Source organism: Miniopterus natalensis, chromosome 16 (genome assembly GCF_054644295.1).
Source record: "Miniopterus natalensis isolate mMinNat1 chromosome 16, mMinNat1.hap1, whole genome shotgun sequence".
Taxonomy (NCBI): Eukaryota; Metazoa; Chordata; class Mammalia; order Chiroptera; family Miniopteridae; genus Miniopterus; species Miniopterus natalensis.
The window spans coordinates 38,891,904-38,905,651 of NC_142096.1; the positions used below are offsets into that span (position 1 = coordinate 38,891,904).

General features: G+C 52.6%; 1 long non-coding RNA gene across 1 annotated transcript in view; it reads right to left on the bottom strand.

Moving 5' to 3' along the window:
- Positions 1-2: 2 nt before the first annotated feature.
- Positions 3-13,748, bottom strand: part of LOC148091367 (uncharacterized) — a 51,560-nt gene continuing 37,814 nt past the window's right edge. The window contains exon 4 of the long non-coding RNA XR_015715805.1: positions 3-289. This is a non-coding gene — a long non-coding RNA (uncharacterized LOC148091367). The remainder of the gene's footprint in view (positions 290-13,748) is intronic.

Below are 13,748 nucleotides of genomic sequence, written 5' to 3' on the forward strand. Positions count from 1 at the left end.
CGATACTGTCTCTTGGTGAAATGTTAATCAAACTTAATACCAGTGGTTTCCTTTCCCATCCAAAGGGGTTGAGGGGTGATTAACCTCTATGGTAGTGTCGGGACCCTTGGCCGTGAGGACCTGCACGGAAGGCTCATGGTGCGGGACAGAGGGAAGCTGTCCTTTCACTGTCCTCCAGAAAGGATGGCGTGTGAAGATCCCTAATTAGGGCTCAGCCTGACAGTGCTGTCACTGGAGATGCGGCCGTCAGGCAGGGAGTTCCACGAAGGCAGCGAGGGTCGTCTGTCATCTGCACAGAGAAGGGAGAAGAACAGGATGAAATTATATCACCTTGTTATTAAAAAGTCTCTCTGTCCCCACGACCCGCAGGATGAAGTCATTACCTCCCGCTCTATCGTCAAGCCAAGGTGGTGGGTGACTATGGACGGTTTTTTCACCCTCTTGAGCCTTGGTGTGTGCACATGTACAATGGGGTGTCACTGCCTATTCTGCAAGGTTGGTAAGGGACACAGAAGGTGTCCCACCCCCTTTCCTGCCACCAGAACCTAGTGCATTTAAGCATTCACCCAAAATCTGGGCACTGAGTCAAGGATGCCCAGACAGTGCAACGCACGCAGAGGTTGTGAAGTGCTTGCTGCCTTCTCTCTCCTCCACTCTATGGCTTCTAATTCCAACCACACAAAGGGTAAGCTTCCACCTACCCTGGCATGTAGGCTCTGCCACTTACCCTCAGTCCCACAGAGTGGCCCTTAAGTGGCCAGGTTCAAGTTCTGGTTTGCCAGCTATGTGACCTTGGGAAAGTTTGTTGACCCTCCTGGCCCTCAATGTCCTCTTTAGGAAATTGGGCAATACCACTTCCACTTACAGAAGATGAGATAAAACGGCAGCTGCTGAGCTTCTAGTATCGGGCAACTGCTAAGCTTTAATTTTCCTTTTTCAATGAATGAATATTCTTACATGATCCACTAAAAGCCGGACACAATGGCATATTCTTCAAATAAATCTATTTACTCAGATCATCCTCCAAGTCTACCGCCAGCTAGATAGGGGTTTCCCATTTTGTTCTGGGAAGAAAGTGAGATTCGGAGAGATTAAATAACCTGCCCAAGGTCATGGGAAACACTCACAATCCTCTGATTCCATAAACCTGGAGGAGCTGGGGCGCCAGGAAGAAGGATGGGGGCCCTGCTCCAGGGGTGGCCTCCTGTCCTTTAACTGGTCTTCAGATGACCATAGTTGGAGGGATTTAGAAAAAGGGGAGTATATGCAATCAAAGAAAGCAAACAGGGACTCCTCTGATGCCCATAACACCAGCCCCCAGACTCACTGGCATCTTCTGGCTTCTGCAGAAAACAGTTGTGCTCACATCTCTGCCCTTGGGCATGAGCCCTTTGGTCTTTGTTTGGACTGTGCCTCCATCTCTATTTGTCTGATCAATTCCTCCCCACCCTCAACCTGTAGATCATCAGCGATCAGGATGTATTCTTTCCAGGAAAGTGACATTTGAAGGAATAGTGACTACCTTTTAGTAGAAAGAGGGGCTGCTCAGAAATGATTAAATCCACCATGACTGACTGAAAATGAGACATCCAGGCCCCAAGATGTACTGGGACTCAATGCCTCAGCTCAGTCAGCAAAGAAATTTGGATTGTCCTACTGCTTCATTTTCCACTTTTCATGACCACTGGGCTTATATTTAGAACCTTACAGTGACCATAGTTGTCCCTTCAGCTGTCTGCCCCCCATCGCCCCCCGCCCTCCATCAGGAAGCTTCTCGGCCATTTGAGCTAGATTAACCTTCAAAGGCGGGCCAGCGGAGGGTTCCCACCCCTCTTACCATAGAAGGTGGTCCAGGGGTGAGAATGTGCCCTAATTCCACCCAGTCAGAGTGAAACCCCTGACTTTTGTACAGAGGGAACAAGTTTCCCTTTGCTCTGGTCCATTTGACAGTTGGATGTGGAAGTCAGGGTCACGCTGCCCATTTTGCTGGCTCGTGAGAAAGGGGATTGCTGAACAGGACCAGGCTAATGGTATTAAATCCCTGATCTAGCTGCACCTGCAGCCCACCCCACACTCTGACCTTTCAGTGACATGAGACACTAAGTCCCCTTAATTGTATGAAGCAGATTACTTGCAACTTGAAGCAACACAACTGAGCCACAGGTCACACTTGTTCCTGACTCTGGGCTCCCGCATCCAGAACAGCGCCCCCTCCCCGCTTGGTTCTTACTCTTAAGGGCTGAGCGGGCTCTGACCCCCAGAGGAAGGCCTGCCCGCTCCTGGCATGAGGAGGGGCCTCTCTGGGTGTCTGGAGAGTCCTGGCTCCGTTCTGCCTGCACTGTTTACTGATCTGCCTCCTTCCTCCCCGGGCTGGGAGCTCCACGAGGATAGAACTGTCTCACTCACTGTGGCCCTGTCTGGCACACACATGGCATCAAGGAATGCAGATGTGAATGAAGGGAAAGGCAAGGGCTGACAATTCAGAGATCTGAGCAGAAAGCACAGACTAAGGCCAGTCTGAGGACGCTGACTCCCACCAGGCTGTATCACTCATGTGCTGTGTGACTGGGAACAAGCTACCTAACCCTCTGAACCATTCCTGTGACTGGAAAATGGAGCTGGTAAGAGAGATTCTGCTCACTTCTCGGGCTGTCAGTCAAGCAAGATCTGTCCATCCATCCAACTCACTCACTGTGTATTTGCTGCGCCAGGCAAGGGGTTAAGTGGTTGAGGTCCAGGATAAAGACTCTAAGGTGGGGACTTCCTGAGCATCGGTAAGGCTCCAGTGCCTTTGGGAGAAAGGCTGGTGTGCTTGGTCAGCGTGGAGGAGGGGAGAGGGATGCATTTGGGGGTGGGGTGTGCAGCTTCAGAAGCCATTCCCAAGACCACGTTTTCTCTGAGTGGCATGGAGCCCACTGGGGGGTCTGAGCTGAGCAGTGACATGGTCTCACTGCGTCTGTCTTGTGATGAGCAGGGCCCATGATGTTCTTTCTAACTCTGTATCCCAATGCCAAGGGCAGAGACAAGTTCCCTTAAAGAGATGACTCTTGAGCCACGTTGATCAAAAAGATTCTGGATGAGAGGCGAGCTCCCCGCCACATCCTGGCTCCGTGTGAGATATGAATGCCAGGGGTGGAATGAGACTGAGGGCGAGACTGAGCTGCAGAACCAGGGGGGTGGCGACACCCTCCTCCCCTCCATCTGGCATGTCCTGGCAGCCACATCTCCAAGGCCAGGGTGCTCACTGGGCTCCCACCTACCAGCAGGGGCTTCTGGGCTGGTAGCAATTAACGCTTTCAAAAGCACTGGGGAAAAGTGCAGTGGAGAAGCAGGAACGCCCTCCACACTTTCCCTGGCCCAGGGAGGAAAGGAGGCGTGCGTGACTTCCCTGTACTCTATTACGTGAGGCGTCCGCAACCCACGGGGAACGCCAGCCCTGGCTCTCTGGAAAGGAGCCTGGGCCAAGACTCCACGGGCCAAGGGTCTCTGCTGCCAAGGGAGCCACGCCTCCCAAAACAGAGCAAGACACGAGCGAGGGGAGGCCCAGCTCCCTGCCCCGTCTGCAGGAGAAGGCACAGAGGAAGTGTACATGACACTCTAACGGGCCACGAGCAGCAGAGGGCTGACAGGTGTCAGAGCCCATTCAGGGGCTCGGAAAGTATGGGTTTCCCAAGGAGGGTCCCTAACAAAGATAAACCCCCTTGGCAACAGAGAGATGGAGGCAATGAGATGGAGCCACTAAAGGTTTCAAATACTTAGACAATGAATTGAATGAACAGTGTGGGTTTCTGAATGTCGAGCAAATGCCTGCTGAACCAGGAAGCCCTCCCGGCTCCTCGCATAGCTCCCTGCTCTGTGGGTGCTGGTGACATGACGGAGCCAACACTGCAGATTGGTGGTAACATTAGCACTTCTAATAAAGGGCTGTCCCAGCTGTCCTCCCTGTGATCCTCACGTCAGCTGGGCACAATGGGTGGTCATGCCTATTTCCCTGAAATGGAAAACAGATCCAGAGAAGGCAAGTGACTTGTCTAAGGTCACACAGCAAAGTGGAGGCAGAGCCAGCACTATGACCCAGACTTCTGCCTCCTCCTGGGTCCCTGTGTAGCCACGGTGAATCCTTCTACTCCACCAATACCTGCTCTCTTGATTATTTGCTTTCTTGACATTTCCTTTTGGGTTTAAAACCTGTTGTCTTTCCAACTCCTTGAGGTAGATACTACCGTGTTCTTCCTCTCTTCTGCTGTGTCTAATGCATTTGAATCATATATTCATTTTATTGTATTTTTCAGTTCTAGCATTTCCATCTGAGTAATTTTTGTCTAAGTTGTAGTTTTCTGGTGAAATTCCACATCTTGTCATCTATCGTCCTGCAATTCATTATCAGTTATTTTACTTTTTTGTTAATCCTCACCTGAGGATATTTTTTCCACTGATTTTTTTTTTTTTACTTTTCTTAGACAGAGTAGAAAGGAGGGAAGGAGGAAGGCAGAGAGAGAAACATCAATGTGAGAGAGATACGTGGATCGGCTGCCTCCCGCACCCACCCTGACCAGGGCCAGGGATCAAACCTGTAATCCACATCTGTGCCCTTGATGGAGAATTGAGCCTGCGACCCTTCAGTGCACGGGCTGACACTCTAACCACTGACCCACACCGGCCAGGGCTATCACAGTTATTTTAGAGGCCATGTCTATGCCTGTGACATTTGGAAAACATGTGGGTCTATTTCTAGTGCCTATTTTCTCTCTTTGGTCGTTTGGTTCTGTCTCTTGGCATGGTAAACGCGGATACTGTGTATAACAGAAATGCAAAGGCTCTGGTTAAGGCTGTCCTCATTCAGAGAGGAAGCTGCTTCCTCCTGGTGGGCAGGTGGAGCAGGAGCACATTTCCTCGTTCCACTTGGTGATGAGGATGATGGAGCTGCACCTTGGTCACCTACGGTGACTGGGGATTTCTGGTTTGCCCTTACTGATAAGGCACAGCCCTTCTCAAAGGATAGCTGGGATGCCTACCAAGGTGTCTCTTCCTTGCATGCTGTCATCTCTAATTTCTAACCCCCCCGCATTGGGAAATGGCCAAAAGCCCGGTCTAGCCTTTTGGCCTTGTGGCTGCTGGTTTTGGCTTGGTTCCTAGGCTCTGGATCCAAGCACCTTAAGTTCTGGCAAATGCCTTCAAAGAAAAAAAGTGCAGAATAACGATGGTCTCCTCTGACTTTACTTTTGGTCTAGGCTCCCAGCTCCTCAGATTCTGGCCGACTAGGTAGCAGTCCTGAGCTTGATTTTGTACTTGACTTGTTTTACTCCCCAGCCTTGTGAGACGGCCTGAAGCTTTGCCTCAGTTTCTTCACCTGTCAGCATGGTACCGACTTCACAGGGTTGTGCTAAGGAGGACGTGAGTCGGGGCAGGTGAAGCATTTAGGTGCCTGGCACGTCGCGAGTGCTCCCGAATGTCAGGTTTCATTACTGAATTCCTTCCAGTGGTTTCTGTCTTCCTGCCTGAAACGCCAACTAACACCCCCCCCACCCCAGCATCCTTTCTGCCCCTTTTTATTTACAGATGTGGAGGCTGAGCTCAGAAAGGGGAAGACCTTTCCAATGACACACAGAGAAAGGGCGCCATAGCTGAGAGAAGAACCAGGCCCCAAACTCCAAGACATGCCCAGCTCCCCTAGCATGGCACTTCCAGGGGAAGGAGCTAGGACAGCACCCTGGGCTGAGACGGAACCAAGAAAGTGCAGGCAGAGCCAGAGGTGGAGAGGTCCCAGAGCCTGCCTGCCTGCTGCAGCAGGGGTGGCCCTGCAGGGAAAACCTGAGGCCCACAGCGGTCCAGTGACCTGCCTGGGAGCTGGGATTCCAGCCCAGGCCGGAGCCCAGCGGTGGTGTCTGGTGGGGCATGTTCCCTGCCCTGAGCCTGGCATCTGAGCTGTCGGAGAGGGACGGGGACCATCCTCATTCAGTGATAGTGGCATGAGCACTGCACAGGGGTCAAGTGTGGCCCAGCTCAGGGCCCAGCACAGCCGAATGTGAGCCCTCCCTTCCTTGATTTCTCTCCAGCTGAACTCCACCCGCTGAGTCACCTCGAAGCTGGTCTCTGTGCTCCTGCAGCTCAGGCCTGGACCAGCTCTGCCTCCCTCCTTCCAGCTCAGGAAGGATTAGCCACAGCTGCGGCCAAACCCAGATCCTCCACTGAACAGCATCGGGAGAAATCCAGTCTCGATGAGGGGGGCCCAAGAGGTGGACATGCAGTTTATACGTGTCACTCTGCTCACCAGGGACTGACCTCCAAAGGGAACGGCAAGGGCCTTAGAGATTCAACAATGGCAACTGAAGGGAGAGAGCAGGCTCTGTGGTGGTGGCCATGGAGACGAGCTTTGAAGACGGGGGGACTCTGACAGTGACGGGGGAGAGCAGAGAGAATGGGGCAGCTCCCCAAAGCACACAGTAGTGGCAGTGGTGATGGGGGCACCTGACACAATTAAGAAAAAGAGGGTGCCCTTCAGAGTGGCCGCAGTGGGTGCAGCCAGGTCACGGAAGTCTAGGAATGTGGGCTTTGGGATGAAGGCAATGGGGAGCCACTGACAGTCTGTGAGCAGCAGATGGTTATGACATGGAAGCTGGACTGGAGGGGTGCACACGACACCCTGGGGGTCTGGAAAGCAACCCTGTCTCCTTCTTAGTGCCTTGAGAAACCCGTCTCCTCTGGGGCCTCAGTTTTCCCACTCCTCCCTGCAAGGACTTTACTGTGTGCCCAGGTCCCCACGCCTGCTGGCAGGCTGGGCGAGCCTTTCTTGGGCTTGCAAGCCCTCTTGACCCAGGCACATCTTGCCTGCTCCTTTGTGGGGAGTTGGAGGGGAAATAAGGTTCCCTAAGCACGAATCCAGGTTCAGATCAGGCGGTTGGGAGAAGTGCCCTGAGAAACACAATTAACAAGATCAGGGTCATATGACAAGGAGCTGGGTAAGTTCTCACGTTTTGAGTCACACAAAAGGGATTTAAATCCACAAATCTTAGTGTGTGGAGTGAGGGGTGTTAAAAGGAGCCCGGAGACATCCACACAGCATTCGAAGCGTTAAATGCAGTCAAGAATTTGGGGGAGTCTCTGCCAGCATGCCCAGTTGACAGCTGCCCTGCAAAAAATAGACTATGTGGAGCTATAAACCCCATCCCAGCCCCAGCTCTGGGGTCTGTGGCTGATTCTAACAGCTTATGCTTGGGTGAGAGGCAGAGCCCTGGCTGGTCTGGATAGTTGACATGAGGCATAAAGAAATAACTTTGCTGCCAGGCCCCCTGATTCTGTAGGGAGGTTTTTAACTCTAATGAATAACAGGGGCATCCAGAAGGCTCTTGAAGGGGTTGAGGAGATATAATGCTGGTGACACCCAAAATGGGGATTCAGATTGCAGGATAAACCTGGTGGCAAAAGTGGCAAGGGGCGCATCCCCCACCCACATGGTCTGAGATAGGTGGCAGCCCCAGACAACAAGCATAACCATCCCCAGAAACCATGGGCTAGGGGCTGTCAGGGTGTCTAGTGGGGTCCCTGGGATAAAACTGCCCTGGGCCAGCACCCCCAGGAGCCCCCGGAGAAGGACAGCCCAGTAGAAAGAGCCACCCAATCAACTTGGCAGTACTCTGGGCCCAGCCCCATCCTGAGCCCAACTCGGGAAAGGAGGGAGACCTTGCCCACTGACAAGGGATTGCAAGGGGTCCGCTGGGAGGACCAGGAATGTGGTGCTTAGAGCAGGTGGCAAGGATCGCATCTCAGGGGGCCATGGCGCGCTCGCACAGCTGAGACCAGCCAGCCCTGGAGAGGCTCCGGTGGGAAACAGGAGGGAGCACAGGCAGCTAAGGCAGCAGGGATCGGCATGACCTGGCACACCCGGGAGGGCAGGGGTGGTGCCCCAGAGTCTGGAGGAGGTGGGAAAAGGGGCCTCAGGGCCACAGTGTTGACGTCTCCCCATTTGCACCCACAGCTGGCGAGTCCTGGAGAAACCCATGCAAACACTTGTCGGGAAGGAGGCTCGGGACCTGTCCCTGATGTCCACGCTGAGTGCAGGCAACGAGCTGGGCGCTTCCTCCAGGGTGCTCATCTCACCCTCATAATAGCTCTGCAAGGGGGGCTCCTTGGTCACAGCAGAGGCAGAGGAGGCTGGTCCAAGGCCACTGTGAGTGACGCGGACCCAGGAGTCAATCCAGAGTGAAAGACTGCTCTGCCCTGCAGTGCCGTGGCGATGGCCGGCTCCACAGGGGATGTCAGGGACCAGGGACACCCAGGAAGTCTGTCTCTCCGCTGGAGCTTCACGGCCCTCGAGTCCCGCCTCCCACCTTGTGTCATTAGTGGTTACAGGTGGCTTAGCATTTATAGGACAAAGGGGCTCAGGCAGGTTCAAGGTCCTGCTCAGGGTCACCCGTCAGTCAGCAGTGGATGGAGGCAGATGAGGCCGGTCCAGGTATAAAGAGGGAAGGTGACAGAGGCTGCAGTTCCAAACCCTGATTAGCTGTGTGACCTTGGACAAGCCACTTGACACACCACACGTGGCGCTTTTGTACAAATAAAAACACAACAGCACACGCCAAGGAGTGCGGAGCGAACACAAGGCCACCGGGAGGAGCTCTGGCCTCGATGAGGACCAGTGGCCTATCTGCTCCGTCCCTGTATTAATCCCACTGAGAGGGGCCATCCCTGTGTATTGAGCCCTGAGAGCAGCTCTCAGAGCAAATCTAAGAGCTAAATCAACTAATATGCATATTTTACAGATGAGAAAATGGAGGTCCGGGGTCTTCAGGCTAAGTGTCTACCTCTGAGTGGCAGTGTGAGATGGTCTCACAGCAGGAGCCCTGGCCAGAGCCCACCACCTCCCCTGCAGGTGCGCCCATGCAGGCAGGGGGATTGTGCCTCCACTCAGCTCTACCCCACCCCCCACCCCCCTCCCAGAAAGGTGTCCACAGCTGCAACTCACCTTCTCTACCCAATGGAGGGGGCGAGTCAGGAAGGAGAGAGGTAGAGAGTGAGTGACACTGGCCCTCAGGTTGGCCACCACCCTCGTGGCCACAGGTCTGTTCTGTGCTGGTTCCTGAGGGCTGGGGGCGGAGCCTGCACGGCCTCTCCCCTCCTGCCCATCGCAGGGCCTCCCACTCAGGGAACACGGCACTCTCAAAACCTCCTGTTCTGCCCATTTTTCTTCCTTTTATCTCCTAAAAGGTAGTGGTGAGAGGCGGACTTTGGAAAGGCTGGCTGCTCCCCTGAGGTCTCAGAGACAGAGGCTGGACAGGGTGGCTCTGCATACACAATACCAGGCAGGGCTCTCCCCCTGCGGGTGCCAGCTGGGTGACCTCCCGGAAACCCTCCTTATCTGTAAAGGGGCGGAGCAGGCCTCACCCGTGAGCGCCCTGGGCTGCTGTGGGGCCCACGCGAGTCTGCGTGTGAGGGACACCAGCACCAGGGCTCCCTGCAGGTGGACAGCACGGGTGGAAGTGAGCGACAAGACACGCAGAGGGGCCATGCAGCTATCCCGACGGCAGTCCCGGGCTGCCCTCTGGGGTCCTGACCTTCCTCTGTGTCCCAGTGAATGACCAGCACCCCCCTGTATCAGGAAGACACTGGCAGGCGGGTTTCGCGGGCAGGCGTCTGTGGTTGTGGACTCAGAGCTACACCCCGAACATTTTTATTCTCCGAGAAGAAAAGAAAAATGAAAGCCCAGAGGCTGAATGACGAGGGTGAGCTTGCTTCCTCTCGCTGATGCAGACAAGCACGGTCTTCAGATCCGTGCACTGACAGGCCCCCGCAGGCTGCCCGGCGCCGGTTTCCCGTTTTACAGGTGGATAGGCAGGCTGGGGAACGGCCCCTGGCACACCCGGACCTAGGAGCCGTCCCAAATGCCTCCACTCCCGTGTTTCCTGAGTTCAGTCTCTGGAAGTATCAACTGAGCTACCATCTGCCCTAGAACAGAGTTCACTCTGAGCGCAGGCTCCAGGCGCTGAAGGAGTGGGATCCTTCCAACAAGCCCTCATCTCTGACCCAGGATTCATCACTGACAGTCTAGCTTCTTAGCAGCAGAACAAATTCACTTCCCAGACCTTACACCTTTCCATGCCCTCTCCACACTGTTCTCTGCTCATGCCTCTCACCTGCTCAAATATCCAGTGGGTTCTTTGCACACCTAGAATGAAATCCAAGGTCCTTACCATGGTCTGCGAGAGCCTGCAAGAGCTGGTCTTGCCTACTGTCTGACTCCATTTTCTACACCATTTCTTTGCTTACTCTGCTCGAGCTACACCGGCCTCAAGCATGACAACCACAGGACCTTTGCACAGTCTGTGAGCTTTGCCTAGAATGCTTTGCCCATAGATATTAAGATATTCTTTACTTAACTCAGGATGCCAGGTCAAATGTCCATGCCTTGGAAAAACTTTCCCTGAACTTTTGTATTCCTGGTTCATGCTGTGCACCTCTCCCCTTGCATTTCCCCTGTCCTTGTTTCCAACATTATATGTACAGCTGAAAAGATTCTCAATGCAACTTGGCTTCCTGAGCTCAAAGACCTTCTCTTGTTCCCCAATGGGTTCCTAGCAGAGTGATCTTACATATTCTTTAATAATCACCTGAAAGGCAGGTATCATCCCCATTTTACAGATGAGAAAACTGAGGCTAAAAGAAGGCCAGATATTACAATCTGCCTAATCTCACAGTTAGTAGGTGTTAAACCTAGGATTCAAATCCAGACTTCTTCAATACCAGCTTAGTGTCAGAAGATGCTCCTCCACAGGTCTCATATTCATACTCATTTTCAGGGTAAGTTAAGAATAAAAAGTCATGAATGCTCCTTACCAGAATAATTTTTTAGGGTTGTGTTTGCAGCAAGAAATCATGAAACATGAGGGAATGAATTGCTTTCTGTTTGCTACACATGGTGGATTCCCCAAGCTCAGTGTTCTGGGTCCACATTGCCATCCATCCCATGTGCTAACATATGTCTGGGCCTGTGGCTGGCCCCTGGGGACTTAGGGGCAAAATGGGAGCCAATCAAACCTAAAGCTCAAGCTTCTGGCTGTGCTGTGAGTAATAAAGTCCCTGGTCTCTGACTCAGGAGTCCTAGGTCTTCTGCTAAAATCCACGAAACACTAATAGGCTAACGTATTAGCTTATACGTGAAATAAAATCAAATCCCAGACTTAACACTTTTGTTGTTCTATTTTCCACATTTTATTATCAATAAAATGTTTTTGTTGATGGAGCGGCTTTCTGTCCCATGCTTCTTCCCAGCTGGTAAAAGTCATGTCTCAAGTGCCACCTTCCCCAGGAATACTCCCGATTCCCCCTTTTCCCCAGAATTCACGCAAGGCTGGGATGTGTCAGACGAAATGGACCAGAAGAAACTTTGATTTGATTTTGAGAGACATTAGCTTTAGGAAACATAGAACATATTAAATTGATGAATTTGGGGCAGACATTGGGGAAAAGAGATAACATAAGGGTAAGTTTCTTAACGTTTGCATTTTTATGGCTTGAGAGTGAGCTCCATGAACTCTCTGGAATTCAGCCAAATGGAGCATGTGGTCAGGGTGAGCCTGACCGCTGAGGGCACAGACTGCGTGCTGTTTAGTTCTGTGTCTCTGCTCTGATCCCCCATGGGGGCTGTTTATGGACAATGGACACATGGATAAGCCAGTGATGCTGACTGATGACAGGCTTGCTGTTCGACCACCAGGAGGCCACCTGCCCTTGGGGAGCAGGCAGGCAGGGCCAGGCTCCGAGTCTCCCGACGAGGAAGCTTTGTGAGCCTTCCTTATGGGAAAATTCCCAGGAGCTCAGAGGCCAGTCCCCAGGCAGACTGCTTTCGGATTATTATTTTTCCAGCTGAATGAGATTCAGTTAATGGAAGACTTAATAACTCCTGGACCCCGAGGAAAGAGACTTTCCCCTGCTCAGACAGGTTTCTTGCTAGGTGGCCACAGGTCCCAGATCTGGGAGAGGTGAGAACTGCTTGAAGCTTTAACCTGAATGCCCGAGGCAGGACCACCAAGGTCATGCTCCCTCCATCGGGCCCCAGTTCTAGGAAATCCAAGGGAGGCTTCCAGGAGGCTCTGTCCCTGGCTGGCCGGTCGGGCTGCTGCCGCCTCTGAGGCAAAGGATTGGGGCAGTTCAGGATCACAGAGGAACACAGGGAGGCCCACACTTCTCTGCTCCTTTTGCCACTTAAGGAAACCAAGGCTCAGGAAGGAGATGTGACTTGCCCAAGGTAGTAAGCAAGTCTGGTGGCACCAAGACTAGAACCTGGAGACCTTAACTCCCAAAGCATGTCCCTTCCAGCATGCCCAGCCTGTGGGCCAGGCAGGCATCAATGCCAACACAGATGGCGGGGAGAACTGACCCCCAGACGGGCCGGGCCTGCCCAAGACCACAGCCTGCTCATGGCCATGGTTGGACAGAGGTGTCTGCCTCCACCTCTGTCTGCACCCAGGCTCTGCTCGCTGGACCCCCCCACTCCCGCGGTCAATTCAAGGTCAGCAGTGAGCTACAACACAATTTCTTGCTCTATTTCTGTGGTTTTGGAATTCCTGCACTGTTTGGAAAGAAGGGCCTGAAAGAGTGGATTACGGTGCACTAAAAACTCACAGTCCTGGTTCAAGCTCGAGTTTTGACAAAAAATACAAAGCAAGAATATGAAACCATTTAAAATGTCACCCAGCCCGGCCGGGTGTGGCTCAGCGGTTGAGCGTCAACCTAGGATCCAGGCGACTGGGGTTCGATTCCCGGTCAGGGCACATGCCCGGGTTGCGGGCTCGATCAATGATACTCTCATCATTGATGTTTCTCTCTCTCTCTCTCCCTCTCCCTTCCTCTCTCTGAAATCAAAAAGATATATTTAAAAATAAAAAAATAAAAAAAATAAAATGTCACCCAGGAGTGAACTGTACAGAGAGGATGAAGGAACGAGAATCAGTTTCTTACTAGATATAGACCTTTCTGCCCCATTCAATTCTTTTAGATTTTTCTGCTACACAACTACTACCCTTGCCAATCCCTACAGACACTTAGAGGTGACAGATGGAGGGGACGATACAGAATAGTAGCTGTGTTGATGGGAGAGTGGGGAGGCAAACACACAGAGGATAAGAATCACGGAGTGCAATGGTACAAGCACATTCCTTGCCCCGGGGCCTTTGCATGTGCTGTTCCCGCCACCTAGAATGTTCTTTCCTAGAATCCATGTGGCTGCTTGCTCCCTCGCTGCACTCCTGGTCCTGCCCAATGCCCTTCTTAGAGAGGCCTTCCTTGGTCACTCTAAACATTGTCACCACCCCCTTGCTGGGCTACATTTTCCTTCACAGCCTTAATCACAAAATGATATTCCCTTGTGTTTTGAAATCCTTGTTGTTTGTTTGTCTCACTGCCCCCCCCACACCCCCGCACCTGGAGGGCAGAAACTTCATCTGTGCCCCTTACTGCTGTGGTCCCCCTGCTGAGAACAGTGGAAGGTCCTCAAAAATACAGGGGTGGACAAAAGTAAGTTTATAGTTGTGAGTATGCAAAACAGAGTTTATTCTTATATTACTATTTATTATTGCATTATTTTCCATAGAAACAACTGTAAACCTACTTTTGCCCAATCCACATGTGTGGACTGAAGCGAGTGATGAGTGCTCCAAACTCAGGGGGCAGAGGCTCATCTGGTTTGTGCATGGTGAAAGGTAGAGATCTTGGTCATTGCTGGGCCTCGGGGTCCTCATGTGGAAAATGGAATG